Raw genomic sequence first — 16,110 nt, 5'->3', positions numbered from 1 at the left:
CTATGTTGCCATTGATTTCAATGGCCCATAGGGTATAATGGTGGAATAGGGGCACCCTATTTGGGTGCCCCTGGAATGGGATCCTCTGGCCTAATCTTTTTGGGACTTGAGGGGTTTGTAGGGGAGAGTCCCCTGCAGATTCCCTGCAAATTGGGGGCTCTCCCTCAAACCCCTTCCCCTCCAGGCGGCTTCAAATACACCCTATTTGCCATTGATTTCAATGACCCATAGGGAATAATGGGGCTGTATATTCAGAAATAGCCGCACATCTACCCTATATGCGGATATTCCGACTACGGAATTCAAAAATATATGGGATTCCAATTTTTTTTCCCTGTATACTTCCGAATCCGTATACTTCCAATTTTTTTTTTTTTGCACATCCCTAACTGGTGGCATACATCATGCAGTGTTCCCAAACCATAAAGCAGGGAGAAATAGAAGGAAGGAGGGAGAGGAGGAGGGCAAAGTGTGAGTCATCGGGTAACTCTGGAGACACAAAACAATAGGAAGGATGGGGAGAAAAAAAGCTGCATAGCAACATTTATCAAAAAAACCTAAAGCAGGTTGTGAAGATGGCTGAGGAATATAATGACTTGAAAAGAAAGACAATGAGAAGGTCAGAAGAGGGCCCAGCTAGAAACTCAGTCAGTTTCATTTGCACATTGTTATAAGCATAAAACTTTTTTTAAAAAAACCTATTAATACATAGAAGGAATTCATCTGTCTGTCTGTCCATCCGTCTGTCAGACGATGGAGACTCGAGGCAGTATTCATCGAAACAATGTATACTTTATTGGAAACTCATAGCTGGATACAAAAGTTGAGACTAATACCTGAGACTGGGTGTCTCTTAGTCTTATGGAATCTACATCAAAGCGATACCTAAACAAAACCACTATTCTCAAAACAACAGGGAGTGAAGGTGCAAACTTTCACACGAGAGCTTCCGCTTATCTTTTTGCCTCTGGGAAGATGCTGGTCGACCGCGGTATCTACTAACGGTCGCATTCCTTTGCTCCTTTTACAACTTAAACAAAGTTTAACATTTCAAACATCCCCTCTTTGATATGCATGCTAGCTACAGTATAACAAAAGGCTTTGGGTTAGCGTGAAGAGTCCATTTGGTTAGTATTCTATAATTTTAATATGATAGAGTTACAGACCCTGACATACTGCCCCCCCCTAAGCTCGTGCTCGGGGTTTGTCTGGGTGCAGTAGGTAAAATCTTTTTAAAAGAAGAGGTGCCCTTAGATCTGTTGACTTAACCCATTCGTCGCAAGAGGGGGGAAAGTACTTCCACCGAACCAGGAAGTACACTATCCCTCGCTTTAGCTTGGCATCTAGTATCTCTTGCACTTCATGATGACTCTGACCCCTCACATGAATAGGGGTGGGCGTCGTAGGGCGTGGATGCCAAGACGTAGCTCCAGGATCTTTTTTCAGAAGACTGCAATGGAAAACAGGGTGAATTTTACTAAACATTTTAGGTAGTTCTAGTTCAACAGTCACTGCATTTATCACTCTTTTGATTCTGAAAGGTCCTAAGTATTTGTATGCCAATTTTCTGGACGACTGTGGTAATGGTAAGTTTTTGGTTGAGAGGAATACAGTATCCCCTACTTTGAAGTTACATTCGGGTGAGTGTTTTTTGTCGAAGTGCGCCTTGTAATCCCGTTTGGCCACCTCTAAATTTTCTTGGATTATTTCCCACTCTTTGGTAAGAGTTTCCCACCATTGGTGACACGAGGTGAGGGAACTTGTAGGGTTGGTGGCTGGCAAATTGGGGAAGGGTTTCCCTTCGTATCCATTCACAATTTGGAATGGGGTGGTTTTCGTTGAGCTATGCAGGCTATTGTTGTAGCCATACTCTGCAAAAGGCAATAGTTCCACCCAGTTGTCTTGTTGGTAATTGATGAAACACCTTAGATATTGTTCGAGAAGAGAGTTCACATGTTCCGTCTGTCCATCCATTTGTGGGTGGTAGGCGGAACTTAGTCCCTGTTCAATACCTGTCAGTTTACAAAACCCCCGCCAGAAGTTGGCAACGAATTGTGGGCCGCGGTCACTAATGACCTTGTCCAGGAATGAGAGTAGTTTCACAATGTGTTGGAAAAACAAGCGCGCCAGTTTCTTAGCGGTGGGGAGTTGCTTGCAAGGGATGAAATGGGCTTGTTTTGAAAACGTGTCAACCACTACTAGAATTACTGTCCATCCTTGCGAGACAGGTAGTTCAACTATAAAGTCCATAGACACCACTGACCAAGGTCGTCCGGCAGTGGGAGTGGGACGCAGTAAACCGGATGGTTCCCCCCCCCTCCTTTTGGCCATTATGCAGGTTGGACAAGATGCTACAAATTCTGAAATGTCTTTTTTCATTTGGGGCCACCAGAATTGCCTATTTACTAGGTGCAGTGTTTTTACATAGCCAAAATGCCCTGCTAATTTGCTACTGTGGCAGTACTGTAGTACTTCCTGGCGGAGGCTTTTGGGGACGTACAACTTTCCTTCACGATACCAAAATCCTCCTTCACCCTTTACTAGCCCGTCCGGCCGTTCCTCCCCTTCTTGTTCTGCTTCCATCATTAGTTTGTTTCCCCCCAGGGTTCTGGTTTCTCGGTCTTTTCCCCTGACCGGGTAGTTATGCCTCCTGCAACAGCTGAGGGCGGGATGAGAGTTTCCTCTTGTTGGCTTTCGTGTTGCGGCAGCCGAGAGAGGGCGTCTGCTAAAAAGTTTTTTGAGCCGGGGATGTGTCATAATGTGAAATCAAATTTTGCGAAGAACCCCGCCCACCTAATCTGTTTGGCAGTTAATTTTCGTCGCCCGGTAAGTGCCTCTAAGTTTTTGTGATCCGTCCATATTTCAAATGGCACCCTGGCCCCTTCCAGCCAGGACCGCCATGTCTTTAAGACTGACCAATTACGCTGTTCATTGGAAAATTTCTTGGATATGTAGGCACAGGGTTTTAGTCTGCCCTCAGGGTCTTTTTGCATCAGTATGGCTCTGACGGCTACATCAGAGGCGTCACATTGCACCACGAAGGGTTTCAATTCATTTGGGTGCGCTAGGATGGGTTCACTAGTGAACAGTTGTTTTAAGTTTTCAAACGCTTTCTGACACTCGGGGGACCATGCTAATCTCGAGTCTGGTCTTTTCACCTCGGGTCCCCGCCCCTTAATTTTTAACAGATCGGTTAGTGGTAGCATCACTTTGGCAAAGCCCTCTATGAACCCATGGTAAAGATTTGCAAATCCGATAAAAGATTGGAGCTGTCTACGTGTCCTCGGGGGTTCCCAGTCCAACGCTGCTTGGATTTTCACTGGGTCCATGGCTAAGTCTTGCCCCGATACTCTGAAGCCCAAGTAATCTAGTTCCTTTTGGTGAAATTCGCATTTTGACAATTTAGCATAGAGTTTGTGCTCTAGCAGGTGTTTAGCACTTTCCTCACCAACTTTATGTGGGAGGGTAGATCTTTCGAATAGATAATGATGTCATCCAGGTACACCACCACCCCTTTGTACAGGTACTCCCTCAGTACTTCATTGATGAAGTTCACAAACACTCTGGGGGACCCTCGCAACCCAAACGGCATCACTAAATACTCGAACTGTCCCTAGGGGTGTTGAACGCTGTCTTCCACTCGTCTCCTTTAATTCTGACTTGGAAGTAAGCGTCTCTCAGATCTAACTTTGTAAAGATGGACCCCTCCGATACTGTGCTTAATAAGTCTTTAATCAGTGGGATGGGGTAGGCATTTGACATGGATATGGCATTTATCCCACGAAAATCTGTGCAAAGTCTAAGCCCCCCGTACGTCTTCTTGCTGAACAGTACTGGGGCCGCATGCGGGGCCGTAGCTGGTCGGATGAACCCCTGTTTTAAATTCTTGTCCAAGAACTTTCTCAGTTCTGCCTTCTCTGCCCATCTCATTGAATACAGTTTCGCTTTGGGTAATTCCTGCCCCAGTATGAGTTCAATGGCACAGTCTGTGTTTCTGTGAGGGGGGGAGTTCGTTCACCTCTTCTTCACTAAACACTCTACATAAGTCCCGATACTCTTGCGGGATGGATCGTACTTCCTCTATTGTTAGGCATAGTCTCTCATTCTTGGGGGGAGGCGCGGGGCCCCACTTTACCGACCATTGATGGTGGGTGCACTTTTTGCTGTCAAAGTCTATGGTTTGCTCGGCCCACTGGATGTTTGGTTGGTGCCTCGCTAGCCATCCCACCCCCACTACTACATCGAAGGATGAGGAGGGTGCAATTACAAACACCTCCATGTCCCAGTGCTCTTTAATCCCTACTGGGAAAAATTGGGTTTCTTCTACACATGGCTCCCCCTTCATTACCGTCCCGTCCATTTGCTCAAATTGTAGTGGGTGAGGTAGGGGTTTTCTTGCTAACCCTAGTGCTTCCACTAGCCTCGGGGTGATGATTTCCCTAGTGCACCCGAGTCGATTAGCACTCGGGCCTTCATAAACCGTTTGGAATTGGGGTTCAATAAAGTCAAAGGGACTAGGAATAGTTCTCCGGATATTCTCACCCGCAGTGGTGCCGGTGTGGTGTCTACCTACCTTTCGGCACCGCTTAGGGCAGGTCGTGCTCTTTTCCTGATGGCTCCGACTCGTCTCCCGACTCATTCTCCCTGGTAAAATCCTTGTCAAGCACCGCCGACAATGCGGTGTTGCCCCAGCTGGGCTCCTTCTGTCTTCCTGGCATTTTCTTCGCCTTGGGGCCCGTGGTCTTCGGTGCAGGGGGGGGGCTCAAGGTTTCTCGGGGCATTCCCCGACCAGATGCCCCGGGTCGCCACATCGGTAGCACCTGCGGGTGGTGGACCCCTTTACGGAGCTGCTCGAGGGGGTAGATTTTTTGGGCTTAGTCTTTGCCCCTGACCGAGCCTCACGTCTCCCTCTGCTCCCCTCCTTCTGTCGCTGCAGGGCCACTCAATCCATGTTGGTTTCAACTTCGCCTGCCAGTTGGACCCACCCCACCAGCGTCGTCGGCCATGCTTGGTGGAGGGCCCGATCCAGGAGGGCAGATCTGAGAGCACTCTGGTAGGCTTCGATTTTCATCACCTCGTTCCATCCTCTCACCCGGGTGCAGTGGGTCTGGAACTCCACCATGTATTCTCTCACCAAGCAGGCCCCTTGCTTCTGGTCTTTCAGCACGTTGAGGGCCCGAGCCTCTCAAAGGGGATCCTCGTATTGACGCAGCATGGCTTGTAAGAAAGCGTGCACACTCCCCAGCTCCGGAGTCCGGACCTCTCAGCTAGGGATGTGCATTCGGTTTGGCCGAACCGTATATACAGCCGAATCAACACTGATTCGGCTGTGTATGGAATTGGCCGTAGCCGATTCCCATTGCCGCTATTATGCAGCAGCCGAATACAGCTCGCCGTATAGCTATTTGGAAGTATACGGCTGTCAATGGAAAAGGCAGGAAAGTAGCTTCTGCAGCCTCAGTGGAGCTGCTTGCCTACTATCCCGCCTTTAGTAGCCTCTTCCCGCCTCTCCCATAGCCTCCCTGGAATCAGGGAGGGGGGAGGGGGAAGAGGACCCCCAGCAGCCAATCCAAAGCATGCATTTGCAAAATGCATTGCAAATGCATGCTTTGCAGGGCTGTTGTGTAGCTGATGGCCCAGCCATCAGCTACATTGTTGTTATTTTGATCTTTTGCTTACTTGGGTATCCAAGTAAGCACTGTTGTCTGGCCAATCAGAGAGCAGTGCTATTTTTTGAAATTGCTCTCTGTAGGGCCAGAGAACCTTTTTAAGGAGTCTTCCTGGCTGGACTCCTCCATTGCTGTGTTGGTGTATGTGGGTTGGTGTGGGAGAGATTGTGCTGCTGCTGGCTGGCCCTTGGCTTCAGCTGCTGCCTGCTGCTCTCTCACTCAGCTTTACCAGACTTCCCTGGACTCAGAGAAGACAAGGTAAGACAGTTTTGGGGTACTTGTTTTGGTTTTTGTTGGTAAAAGGACTAGAGTCCCTTTACTTGTCCAGATTTGGGTGGGTGAGTACTGGGTGTGTAGCCTATTTGGGGTTGGGGTTAGGTTCTGCTGGGGGGTGGGGGCCTGGGGTGGGGGGGTTGCTAATTTGCCCATATCTTAATTTAGTGAGAGGACTTTTAAAAGTTCAGTGTCCTTTTACTTCTCCTGATTTGGGTGGCTTGGATTTCTTGGGGTTAGGGTGAAGGGGGGTTGGGGGGGGGAAGTTCCTGTATTGTTAAAAGTTGAGTTTTTTACTGTTTCAGTGTTTGATTTGTTGCTGCTGTGTTACTTTTCTCTTCAGGTTATTGGGGGGGGGGGTGCTGTTTGGCCTAATTTTCATTGTTTAAAAAGCCACTTTTGTCTCCCTTTTCCTGGTTCTGGTTTTAGGGGTGGGGGTATTATTGTTGACTGATTTGGCCTGAGTTTTCTTATTGGTGAAAGGCCACTTTTTAAAAACTTGAGTTGCTTTGCTTGGCCTTTTTTTCCTGTTGTCACTTTTCCTGGTTTGGGGGTGAGGGTGTTGTTGACTGATTTGGCCTAAGTTTTCTTATTGGTGAAAGGCCACTTTTAAAACACTTGAGTTGCTTGGCCTTTTGTGATTCTGCTGGTTTTGTTTTGGTTTTTTTTTAAATTACCTCTGGTTGGTGTGGGGGTTGGCGAGGGTGTGTGTGGGCTGGGTCACTTTCTTGTTGTTATAGAGTGATTTTTGGAATCTGAGTGTGCTCTCGGTTTGGCTAGGGCCACTAAATAGGCTGCCCCACTAATAAGGGTGTTTTTAGGGATTGTGTTTTTTTGAAATTTAAAACAAAATTAATCCAGTTTAGGGCTTTATCTCCTTTCACAATTCAAGTAGGCCAGATAGGGGTGCTTTAAAAAGTTTTTACGTTTCTCATAAACGGCAGCGTGACTACTAGGCCACATCAGGCTCCGTTTTAAAGAGACTAGGGTTGCAGCAGCGGTGCATCTGGCTTTCAGCCACTGAAAGCCGGTGCATCCTTAGATTTCCACAGGGTAAACCACAGCTTCTCTCACGTTATAGGGGACACCTGATTTCTAGTTTGCAAGGAAATCAGGTTTGTCCCAGGATCTAGTTAGGAGAAGTTTAACTAGGAGGATATAACAAGGATTGCCTTCATCTCAAGGTAGCCTTTTAAAAACTGCAGCCAGGTAGAGGCAGGATCACCTAGTCTCCTAAACTTTACCAGACTACTACCCCAACCCAAAGAAGGACAGGTTAGGGACCAAAAAAACAAAAAAACAAGCTTTGGTGGGAGGGTTTTTTTAAAAAGAAGTCAGGGCACCTGTTGGTTCAGGGTACAGTGCAGTGAGTTAGGTTTGTAAAAAACCCCACTCTCAGTTCAGGTTCTGTGAGACTGGCCAAGAGTGACATGAGTGACAGGCAGCAGAAGAGGGGCCCTGGGGGCAAGGCCAAGGAGAAGACTAGAGGGGTGGAGGGGAGGGGGAGGACCCAGGTCTCCCCCCCACCTGTGCATGGGGCCACTCCACAGCCGCTTTCCAGCACTCCGACCTCTGGCTGGATTGTGATGAAGAAGAAGGCCCACCTTGGGCCCTTCATCGAGGCTGCTGCTGGGGCGCCCCCAGCAAAGGTGCCATTAGGTGCTGGCACTGCGCAGGGGTCTGCTGCTCGGGCAGTCACTCCTCCAGCTGATGTCGCTCGGCCTCAGCAGCCGGAGGAGGGGCAGCAAGAGCAGCCCTCCTTGGAGATGAGCTTTGGGGACAGTTTTCTGTCCAAAATGATCACCCCAAGGAGGGTGGAGAGTGTCGTGCAGGAGCTGGAGGAGAAGCTGGTTGAGGAGGACCAGCCCCCTTCTTCGGTTCCTTCGGGCACCAGCAGACCTTCAGGGGATGGCCAGGAGGGGAGGCCGCATGGGGTGGAGGGGGAAGAGATGGAGACACACGAGGTGCCTCCATCTCCGCCCACTTCCCCGCGGCAGCCAGCCCCTCCTGCCACCCCGAGGCACGATGTGTCTCCCCCGAGCACCTCAAAGGAAGTGGCTCCGGACACCCAACCTGTCAGTCAGTTTGGGCATCCGTTCACCTCTGAAGTATGGAAGCATTTCCAACTTATGGAGGATCCACGTTATGCGCAGTGCAAGCTGTGCAGGGCCTGGATCAGTCGTGGGCGGGACCCTGCCCACCTGACTCCGGGGGGGATGCGGAATCACCTGCGGAAGCACCACCCGGGGGTGCCTCTTAAAGGGGAGAAGCAGGCTGGTGCTGTGTTGTCCAAGCAGACAACAACACCACCCAGCCAGGGGGTACGTCCCATCGCGACTACCCCCGCTCTCCAGGAGCATTCCGTGGGAAAACAGGGACGCAGGCATCTCTGCCTGAGATGTTTGGTAGGGGCACCTCTGTTCCAAGAGGGGGAATCAGGCACGGCAGGAGGGTGATCGCCTGGCACCTTGCCAGGTCGGTCGCCCATGGACTTCCGTTTTCAGTGGTCGAGAATCCTGGGGTGCGGGGGTTGCTGGAGTACCTGGCGCCCTGGTACAAAATTCCTGCTAGAACCACCCTTAGCAGGACCATTGTGCCAGCTCTTTTCAGGGCGACCAGATCTGTGGTGAAGGCGCATTTGTTCTATGCTGCCGGGGGGACTGTTCATTTCACCTCAGATATCTGGACCTCCAAACATGTGTTTGAGGGGTATCTCTCCCTGACTGCACATTGGTGGCAACCCAAAGAGGTGGTTGGGGGTGGTAGTAGTGACAGGCAGGGTCAGGGCCGCCGGGCCGGGTATCGCTGGGCCTTGCTGCACGCCGAAGCAGTCGATGTGCCGCACACGGCGGACACTCTCGGAGCCATCCTCTCACAGCAGTTAGAGGGCTGGGTAGGCAGCGGGGACTTCGCCACGGGCTTCATGGTGACTGATGGTGGCTCAAACATCAAGGCGGCTGTCCAACGTCAGGGCCTAAAACGCCTTCCTTGCGTGGCCCACCTTCTCCACCTCATGGTTAAGGACGCATTGGGACAGACGAAAAGCCAGGATCTTCTGTATCTAGCCACAACCCATGAGTACCGACTTCTGCTCCAGAAGTGTCGGTACATCACGGGTCACTTCTCACGCAGCAATACAGACTCGTATCGGCTGCGTGAGAAACAGACACTGACAGGCGTGCCATGGCACCGCCTGCTCGGTGACGTCAGCACACGCTGGAACTCCACCTGCGCCATGCTGGAGCGCATGGTGGAGCAGAGAGCAGCCCTGGATACCTTTGTCTCTGAGACGAGGGTCTTTCGGGATGAGAACCGTCTCACCCAAGAGGATTGGGTTGTCATTTCTCAGACTGTTGAGGTTATTGGGCCCTTCAAGACCTACACAGAAATGCTCTCGTCTGACACGGCGAGCATTGCACTGGTCGTCCCCATGGTCCAGATGACCCGTGAGGACCTGGCCTCATTTTTAGTGCCAGCTCAAGGCCGTACAGACGTTCTTCCAGTGGTGCGCGCCCTGGTTGTTAGGCTGCAGGTAGGGCTAGAGGCCCGCTTTCAGACTTTCACCCAGGATAAGGTCTACATGATGGCGACCATGTTAGACCTGCACCTTAAGGGCACAGTCGCCGAGCGGGCCAACGAGCTCGATCGCTGGCAAGACGAGCTCTCCCAGAAGGTCGAGCGTACCAGAGTTAGGGGGCGCCCAGTGCCAGTAGTTGAGGAGGAGGGGGGTGGAAGCAGCTCATCTGCGACTTCTGCTGCTGTTGTTAATCCCCAGTCTCCCCAGCTAGGCAGTGTTTCCCACCAGACTCACGCCACGAGGAGTGCTGAGGTGACATTCATCGGGCGGGTCGTTGGCCCCTCTAGGAGCGGTAGGGCACCGAGAGCGGAGACAGGTGCTGCGATGGTGAGGGACTATCTTTTTGAGCCCCTCGAGCCGCAGGAAGCGTCTTCTTTGGACTACTGGGTCACGAAGGAGGGGGTCTGGCCGTCCCTCTCCTCCGTGGCCAAGGCGTTCCTCTCCTGTCCACCGACGAGCATGCAGAGCGAGCGCGTCTTTTCACATATGGGCGACATTGTCTGCCCACATCGCAATCGCCTGCAACCCTGGTCAGTTGAGCAGTTGATCTTCCTGAAGGTCAACTTGCCAATGTTTGGCTCCCCAAACATGGACTTTGAGATTGAATGAAGTGAGCACCTACTTGTGCCTGCATCCTCTCTTGGCCCGCGCTTGGAAGATGATTGTAAACGCTCCTCCAATAAAAATTGACTGGAGTCCAAAGACAGCCCAAAAACTCACTCACAAATTGATTGGCAGTTCATCCCGCCCCCCCTCATCCCTCCCCAAACCAAAAGTGAATGCTGGTTTAAAAACTGCAAAGCAATCCAAATTTCTCCAGTCCCCCATCCACACATGCCTAATAATACTGAAAGGGCCATTGCAGCCCTCAACTGTAACCGACAGCACCCACAGGCCCAGCCAGGATAACCCACCCAGTTTTTTTTCAGGGGCAAGAGGAAGAAAGAGGGAGGTGCCAGTGATGATGACAGGCAGCCAGCAGCCATACCAATGCTGAGGTCCCTCTAATGGGACAGTGATGCTGGTGTGTTACTGCTGAGCTGAGAGAGAAGGAATGGTTGCCTTCCTCTCACATAATCTGAGGCCCTCCCAGTGATCTTCCTCATTTGGGGTGCAATTCTGGCTCGCCTCCTCGTGGTGCACCCTGGGTAACGCGAAAGAGCCGGGACCAGCCAACCATCCATCACTCAAGGTAAGTCAAAATGCTTCTTGCTTTGTGTTACAGAATGATGTAGAGCTAGGTGTGGTGGTCCGCCACTTCTCTTGTTTGAGACTAGAGTTGTGTTGTTTGGGGCAGGGAAGCGGGCACCTGGGTGAGAGACCCGGAACCAGCATGCTTGTTGTCGTTGGCCAGCTCTCCCCATGTTGTTTGGGGCAGGGCTGGAGAGCTGGCATCTGTAGATTGTGTGTTCTGTGGCAGGGAAGCTGTCACCTTGGTGAGAGACCCAGAGCCAGCATGCTTGTTGTGGTTGGCCAGCTCTCCCTGTGTTGTTTGGGGCAGGGCTAGAGAGCTGGCATCTGGGTTTGCTGCAGCCAGGTCTGCAGAGCAGACCTTGAGCAGATTGTGTTTTGTGTGGCAGTGACATTGGCAACTGGGTTTACATTGGTTCCAGGCCTGCGGGGTTCATAGAGTAGATAGAGGGATGTAGTGCATTTGGGTCCTATAGAGATTCTCTGGTGTGAAGTTAGGTTTGGCTTTGGGTGCCTCAGGAATTGGACCCCCTGGTCCAATTTTTTTTTTTGGCCTTGTGGGTTTTGTGTGGGACAGTGCCCTGAAGCTGCACAGCAGTTTGGGGGGCTCTCCTCAAAACCTCCTGCTCCCCAGAGCCACTTTTCCCATGACAGTTGCAGTGAGGAAATGGCTCTAATTGTTTTTTTCTCAACAAGCATGCTTGTTGTGGTTGGCCAGCTCTCCCTGTGTTGTTTGGGGCAGGGCTAGAGAGCTGGCATCTGGGTTTGCTGCAGCCAGGTCTGCAGAGCAGACCTTGAGCAGATTGTGTTTTGTGTGGCAGTGACATTGGCAACTGGGTTTACATTGGTTCCAGGCCTTCGGGGTTCATAGAGTAGATAGAGGGATGTAGTGCATTTGGGTCCTATAGAGATTCTCTGGTGTGAAGTTAGGTTTGGCTTTGGGTGCCTCAGGAATTGGACCCCCTGGTCCAATTTTTTTTTTTGGCCTTGTGGGTTTTGTGTGGGACAGTGCCCTGAAGCTGCACAGCAGTTTGGGGGGCTCTCCTCAAAACCTCCTGCTCCCCAGAGCCACTTTTCCCATGACAGTTGCAGTGAGGAAATGGCTCTAATTGTTTTTTTCTCACCATTGGGAGCAGTGTTCCTTTTGGGGTGCCCACAGATGGGTGCCGTCTTTTGGGGCCAGGGGCGTTTCATGCTGGGTACTCCCCTGAAGCTGCCCTGCAGTTTTGGGGGCTTTCCCTCAAACCCCCTGCCCCCAGTAGCCTCTAATTATGCCCTATGTTGCCATTGATTTCAATGGCCCATAGGGTATAATGATGGAATAGGGGCACCCTATTTGGGTGCCCCTGGAATGGGATCCCCTGGCCCAATATTTTTGGGACTTGGGGGGGTTGGAGGGGAGCGTCCCCTGCAGGTCCCCTGCAAATTTGGGGGCTCTCCCTCAAACCCCCTCCCCTCCAGGCGGCTTCAAATATACCCTATTTGCCATTGATTTCAATGGCCCATAGGGTATAATAGGGCTGTATATTCGGAAATAGCCGCGCATCTACCGTATATGCGGCTATTCCGAATACAGTATTCAGTAGTATATGGGGATTCCAAATTTTTTTCCCGTATACTTCCGAATCCGTGTAATACCAATTTTTTTTTTTTTTTTTGCACATCCCTACTCTCAACTCATATAGGCTCACGTAACATCTCCGGGCCACTCCCATGAGTTTCGATCCTAGGTAGTCCACCCGGCTCGGCTCATCGGGGAAGGTGTTTCCCCAGTAGTGCAAATAGCTGGTTGCCTGGATGGTGAAGTATTTCACTTCCTCTGGGTCCCCTTCGAACTTGAGGTCAAGTTCACGGGGTTTCCCTGGCTCTCGAGGTGCTGGACCTCCGGGTAGGCATGCCGTGATTGCCTGGGTATTACTCTGGATCTCGCTTTGGAGGTCCTTCGCCAGGCCCTTCATCTGGGTCTTCACTTTCCCCAAGATCTTTTCTTCCAAGCGGGCGGCCTCATTCTCTCTCCCCGGGCCCTCGGCACCATCCTCCTCATTTTCCGAGTCAGGTAGGCTCATGTGTGATGCGTCGACCTCTTCTCCTGTCTCCCCCGTAGGCTGTCGGGTCAGGAGGGTCTCGTGCCGGGCCGGGGCTTCATCCATCAGTGCGGTGGAGGTTCTCGGCTTCCACTGTTGCGGGCTAATGAACAGGGTCTGGATGTAGGAAGGGGATTCGATCCCTGTGGTGTGCCTATGTCCAAGGACGGGCCACGGGGGAGTTTTCGGTTCCCCTGGAGGTTCTCCGTTATCTGGAACTTTTTCAGCCATTCGACTTCAAAGTGGCCGGTTCAGATAAACCCCTTTTCAAGGATTAGTCTCAAAATGTTAGGCGATAGAGACTCAAGGCAGTATTCATTGAAACAATGTATACTTTATTGGAAACTCATAGCTGGATACAAAAGTTGAGACTAATACCTGAGACTGGGTGTCTCTTAGTCTTATGGAATCTACATCAAAGCGATATCTAAACAAAACCACTATTCTCAAAACAACAGGGAGTGAAGGTGCAAACTTTCACATGAGAGCTTCTGCTTATCTTTTTGCCTCTGGGAAGATGCTGTTCGACTGCGGTATCTGCTAACGGTCGCATTCCTTTGCTCCTTTTACAACCTAAACAAAGTTAACACTTCAAACGTCCCCCCTTTGATATGCATGCTAGCTACAGTATAACAAAAGGCTTTGGGTTAGTGTGAAGAGTCCATTTGGTTAGTATTCTATAATTTTAATATGATAGAGTTACAGAGCCCGACACCGTCCATCCATCTCAATATTTCAGAGCCAAGTGCCAATGTCCCATCATGGTCCTCCAAGAAATGGCAGATGGGGAAAATCAGCAGATGAAGAGTAAGACAGGGGAATTCTGCAATGTAAAAATGCAGGCTGGGTCAGGGCTATCTAATATGGCTAAACACTCATGGGAATAAAACAAATCCACATAATGGGGCCACCCCCTCCCAGGTCTGCAGAAATATCCTAATTTTATTAAGGGTGAGGGGTAACCCCCCCCCCCCCACAACAGTACCTTCAATGACTGTGGGTGCATAGAACTGCAAAAGAAAAAGAATTGCAGAGTTTCTTGCTACCAGAGGTCATGTGAGAACATATCATGAGATCTCTGTTGCCATTCGGAGTTGCTGAAACAACTAACTGGAGATGTAAAATTTCTGGAAATTTTGAAGCCATGGCGGCATCTAGATCGAGGCGGTGTGGCAGTGCTGATGTTGTCAGACCTGTCGGCCGCGTTCGACACGGTCGACCATCGGCTACTGACCTGCCGCCTTGCTGATGTTGGCGTTGGGGTGTTGGCCCTACAGTGACTCTCCTCCTTCCTCGAGGATCGGGGACAAAGGGTTGCAATCGGGGGTGAGCTCTCCCAGAGACGCACACTACATTGTGGGGTGCCTCAGGGAGCAGTCCTATCGCCGATGCTATTTAATATCTATATGCGCCCCCTTGCCCAGATTGCCAGGAGGTATGGGCTTGGGTGTCACCAGTGTGCAGATGACACCCAGCTCTATCTGCTAATGGACGGCCGGCCTTGCTGTGTCCCAGAGAATTTGGACCTGGCACTGCAGGCTGTGGCAACTTGGTTGAGACTGAGTGGGCTGAAATTGAATCCAGCGAAGACAGAGGCCCTTTGCCTGGGTCGGGGCGCTCTGGGAGGGGAAATACCTCTCCCGGTTTTTGACGGGGCGCCACTGAAAGCGGCGCGCCGGGTCAAGAGCCTGGGGGTTCTACTGGAGCCTTCATTATCAATGGAGGCCCAGATAGCAGCCACTGCCAAATCAGCCTTTTTTTCACCTGAGGCGGGCGAGGCAGTTGGCTCCCTTCCTAGAGGGTCGAGACCTGGCAACAGTGATCCATGCAACGGTCACCTCGAGATTAGATTACTGTAATGCTCTCTACATGGGGCTGCCTCTGTGCCGAATCCAGAAGCTGCAGCTAGTGCAGAACGCGACTGCTAGACTGCTGCTGGGGCTTCCAAAGTGGGAGCACATACAGCCGGGGCTGCGTGAACTGCACTGGCTGCCAGTTATATACCGGATTCGTTACAAAGTGCTGGTCATTACCTTTAAAACCCTATATGGCCGAGGACCTGCCTACCTTAGGGACCATCTCTCCCCGCACGAACCCCAGAGAGAACTGAGGTCAGCAGGGAAGAACCTGCTGACTATCCCTGGGCCAAAAGAGGCAAAACTCCAGAGTACCCGTATTTGGGCTTTCTCTGTCATGGCTCCACAGCTGTGGAATCAGCTTCCAGAAGAGATGAACAGTTCCGCAGGGCCTGCAAGACCATCCTGTTCCGAATGGCCTTCACTGAATAGAACTGCTAAGTGAAACTTGCCATCCGGATAATAGCACAAAAATATTAATTTTATTATTTTTAGAATTTTAATGGATTTTAATTAATTGTAGTTAAAATGTTATATTATACAATGTATGTATTGAATTCTTGCTGTTAGCCGCCTGCTTCGGCGGGGAGGGCGGGATACAAATAAAATATGATGATGATGATGATGATGATGATGATGATGATGATGATGATGATGATGATGATGATGATGATGATGATGGAAAGCCCATCCTTCCTTTAAAAAAATGACAATTTTTGAAAAAATGCAATATTAGTACTATTTATGATTGATAATCACTTTGTTGCTCTTGGAACATAAAATGCAATGTGCATAAAGTGGCTTGGCATAAAAGTATCATGTTTGGTATATTAAAAGTACAGACTATTCAGAAAATAACAAATTGCAGGGCTTTTTTTGAGCAGGAAAGCACAGGAACGCAGTTCCAGCTGGCTTGGCATCAGGGGGTGTGGCCTAATTGCTGGGCTTTTTCTACAAAAAAACCCCATGTGAAACAATAGTGATTCCAGGGGTGTGGCCTAATATGTAAATGAGCTCATGCTGGGCTTTTTCTACCAACCCCCCCCCCCCCGGCAAATTTAATTTACTATTTTAAATTTTATTTTTTGCTACAAATGGAAGGACACAAGCCTGAAATGTAAAGAACACCTGATCTAGAAGGACCCTATTTTGCCAGTTTATGAGAGCAGGCAACTCCTCCGAATAAAAACCGAATTGTGTCCTCAGTATTTTCTCAGTATTTGAATTGCATTCCAGCATTTTCTTATCCTCAGTGTGCAGGAATTGCAATGATTTGATAACTTTACATAGTCTTACATAAAACTCTTCATGTTACTTAGCTTTTAGAAATAATATTGGAGGATTAAGTATATGAATACCTTGTCATAAAATAGAAAATATTCTATAATATAATATAAGAATATTTTTTCCAGAGAGAAACAGTTTGGGAAAGTAATGGAAAAAGGTCCTCCCTCCATTTC

The sequence above is a fragment of the Heteronotia binoei genome, chromosome 17 (assembly GCF_032191835.1).
Source record: "Heteronotia binoei isolate CCM8104 ecotype False Entrance Well chromosome 17, APGP_CSIRO_Hbin_v1, whole genome shotgun sequence".
Taxonomy (NCBI): domain Eukaryota; kingdom Metazoa; phylum Chordata; class Lepidosauria; order Squamata; family Gekkonidae; genus Heteronotia; species Heteronotia binoei.
Note: the sequence above shows the minus strand (reverse complement) of the source record.